This window comes from Bactrocera dorsalis, chromosome 1, assembly GCF_023373825.1.
Source record: "Bactrocera dorsalis isolate Fly_Bdor chromosome 1, ASM2337382v1, whole genome shotgun sequence".
NCBI classification, from domain to species: Eukaryota; Metazoa; Arthropoda; class Insecta; order Diptera; family Tephritidae; genus Bactrocera; species Bactrocera dorsalis.
In genome coordinates this window covers 71,967,821-71,971,703 of record NC_064303.1, presented here as the reverse complement: position 1 = coordinate 71,971,703, position 3,883 = coordinate 71,967,821, and the positions used below count along the sequence as shown (strand labels likewise).

At 33.4% G+C, this 3,883-nt stretch overlaps 1 pseudogene; it reads right to left on the bottom strand.

Annotated features, from left to right (window-relative positions):
• Positions 1–679: 679 nt before the first annotated feature.
• Positions 680–857, bottom strand: LOC125775918 (small nucleolar RNA U3; annotated as a pseudogene).
• Positions 858–3,883: the final 3,026 nt, after the last annotated feature.

Below are 3,883 nucleotides of genomic sequence, written 5' to 3'. Positions count from 1 at the left end.
TTTACGCGCTCTCTGATATTCCTCAGCTGTTTTCCTCTTCCTCGGTTGGCTGCCAGCTATCATTTCCAATTTCTCCTTTTCCCGCTCTGCTTTCTTTCGTGCTCGGTATTCACGATAATATTGTACTGTTTTCCCTCCTTTTAAAACACGGGCTACAATCTCAACAGAATTTATTTTTAATTTTTTGCTTACTAATAGAAATTTATCACAGCAATATTATGTATATATATATACATATTATGTATATGAATATTGCTCTGTTAAATTTATTTTCTATTAGTAAGAAAAAAAAAAATTTATTGGTATAGTATACGATGTTAAAAGGCAAAAATTTAAAAATAAATTCTGTTGAGATTCGAACCAGTGTTCACGTCGTGACAGTCTAGGCGCTTACCACCAACACCACCATTGACCCTTAGGTTGCGCTGACTTAAGTATGATTTGGTTATGCATGCAAGAAACATACGATGGTTCTAATAATTTTGTTTAAGTATAGAAATATACATACTTTGTAGAACATTTGCTTTCGCAATAAATTCATCACAGCAATATACATACATATACATAATATGTATAAACATATACATAATATTGCTGTGATCCCTTAGAAGTATAGTCTTAACTTCTTAACGGCCAACGCACAGTATTTTCAACCCAAAGAAATTTATTCATTAAAATCACCACTCAGAAGTCGTTTTATCCCTTGTAAGCTAGCGATTTTCGAAGAAACATTTCTAATATGCCAAAAGACAAAATTTGAAATGAATTTCTTAAATCTCACGCTCCCAGATAAAACGATATACCTCGTCCTCGTGGGTCGATTTCAAAAACCACAAAAATGTTTCTGTGTGATTCTGAAAGGCCAACGCAGAGTATTTCAATTAAAAGTCACACAAAATAGTTGAGAATTCGCAGAACAAACGAAAAGAAAAAGAAGTATAACTTCAATAATGCACAAGCATACAAACATATTTATGCGCACACATGTGAATATGTCACCAACCAAAAATTGAAACATTGTTCTACGAAAACAAAAACAACAACAGCATAAGCATGGCAACGTTGTGTTGTTGGTAGAAAAGCCGAGCTGTGCCGAAAGAAACGAACAAACGATCGCCGATTGTCACCGCTTCGCTTGCTGCTCGCACATCTTCGCAGACAAGGTTGCGTTACATTCATATGGATGGAGCGAGGTTGCGCAACCTTGCTTTTATATGGAAGGAATCTATCGCAACCTTTTCCGGCGTCGTATAAGAAGTATAACTTCAAAAAAAAAAAACAACGATGAGTCGATTTGATGTCAACCGAGATCTGGGAAACGGAGGAGAACTAACAGAGTGGCTAGAGTGATTACTCAACAAGAAGAAGCTATCAATCAAATGAGGTTGCAATATGCAAGTCAAGTGCAACCTCAATCATTATTAAACACGAAAGAACTGTTACAACAATTTAGACAGCTGAGGTGTTTGGACATATGACTCAAGCAGCTCACGACTTCCGGTCTTTGACCAAGTATCCTCTGGGTAGCCTAAGAACATCCGTTTGAAGGCGAGCTAAAGTGAGAAGGCGAAATATCCCCTACTTAGGGTTGTGCGCTGGGTTTGGGACCCGCCACGTAAAAAAACACCCCCAATGAAAAAGCAAACACAGCCTCGGAGGTGTTTGGACGAGGGACAAAATATAATGGCGTTTATAAAATCAGTGGAAGCCATCATAAATTTGTGCCCACAAAACAACCAACAATTGATAAACCTGGCGATGACAATAATAGCTAACGAAAAAATCCTGGGAGATGCAGGAAGACACATACAAGAACTAGGCGACAACCCAACATGGCAGGAGATTAAAACTAAATTAATCCAACAAGGAAGACCAAAGACAGCATATGGCGACATCTTTAACAAATGCAGGAATGTGAAAGTAAGTAACTTAAGAGAATTATTCGATTATTTTCAAAAGGCTAAATTTGAGTTAAATCAAATATATTTATTTGATGAAGACAAGCCTTATATTTATAAGCCAGATAGGGTAGACAGAGATTTAGTTAGTTTATTAATTGAAAAAATTGATGTACCTATGAGATCACATTTAAATGAAAATTGCTCGCTTAACGATATTATAAATAAATATTCTAAAATTAAAGCTTTAGATGACACTAGAACTATACATATTACACACAGAAAAAACTTACAAAATTTTACTATGAATAAAACGCAATATTTTCACACTAATCAGAACACAAATAGGAACAGCTCAGTTACACGAATTAAGCCAAATACCAATATGTATAACCCAAATTATCAAAACACACAAAATACTAATACACGGCAAAACGAACAGTATTCACACAATTTTACACAAAATTACGGCAGAGGAAATAATAGCAATAATACCAGATTTTCGAGTAGAAGCACTAACAACAATAATACCACACTAACACCTGAACTAATGGAAATAGGTGTACTCGAGGAAAACGAAGTAAATTTTTTAATAACGCCTCAAGAACGAAACTCCCCATAATAAATATAACGATAGGAAAAACTAAAATTAGTTGCCTTATAGATACAGGATCAACTACAAGCATATTAAAAGAAGAGATATTATCGGAAAACTATCCCAAAATAACAATGAAATATGCTATAAAATACAAAACTTTAAACGGGGTAAATCAAATAAAAAGTGTAGTAACCACACCATTTCCAAAAGAATTTGGATGCTTTGGCACCCTTCAGTGGAAACTATTGAACTTTTCAAACACAAAAGTTTCAGGTATAATAGACCAAAATTTTTTAAAACCTTTACAAGCAAAAATTAATTGTGCGGAAAACTACGTTGAAATTTTAAAAAATAATAAAATTTATTTCGAAGAATTTAATTATTCCCAATACATAGAGAATGTTTGCAATTTGGAGCATACTAAACAAAATTATCTAAAAGATAAATTCAATTTTTCCCATTTGAATAAAGAAGAACATCAAGCAACCTTAAGGCTGCTCAATGACTTCGAAGACCTTTTCTTTAAAGAAGGAGATAAATTATCATGCACCAATGAGGTACAGCATGAAATTATAACAACAAATTGTAAACCTTTATACTCCAAAATTTATAGATATCCTCAAATTCATGAAGAAGAGATAAAATGCCAAATTGAAGAAATGCTACAACAGAAAACAATTAAAGAAAGCAATTCACCCTACAATAGTCCCTTATGGATTGTAGAGAAAAAAGCAAACAATTCAGGGAAAAAGAAATATAGAATTGTCATCGACTACAGAAAATTAAACGAGTTTACCGTGGATGACAAATTTCCAATTCCAAACCTAAATTCAATCCTAGACAAACTAGGTAGATCACAGTACTTTACCACCCTGGATTTAGCCAAAGGTTTTCACCAAATCTCAGTTAGAGAGGAAGACAGAAGAAAAACTGCCTTCTCAACACCATTTGGTCATTACGAATTTATTCGAATGCCATTTGGATTAAAAAATGCTCCATCAACTTTTCAAAGATTGATGAATAGAGTCCTTAAAGAACATATTAATAAAATATGCGTCGTATGTATGGATGATATTTTAGTATTTGGCACTTCTTTAGAAGAGCATTTAACTAATTTAAAGCAAATATTTGAAGCCTTAAGGCTAGCAAAGCTAAAAATACAAGTGGACAAATGCGAATTTCTTAAGAAAGAAACTCAATTTTTGGGCCACATTTTAACATTTGAAGGAATTAAGCCAAATCCAGCTAAAGTTAAAATTATACAAAACCTAAAGATACCTAATACTACAAAAAGAATAAAATCATTCTTAGGTATGACAGGATTTTATAGGAAATTTATTAAGGATTATGCAAAAATTGCACATCCTATGACGCAATATCTAAAAAA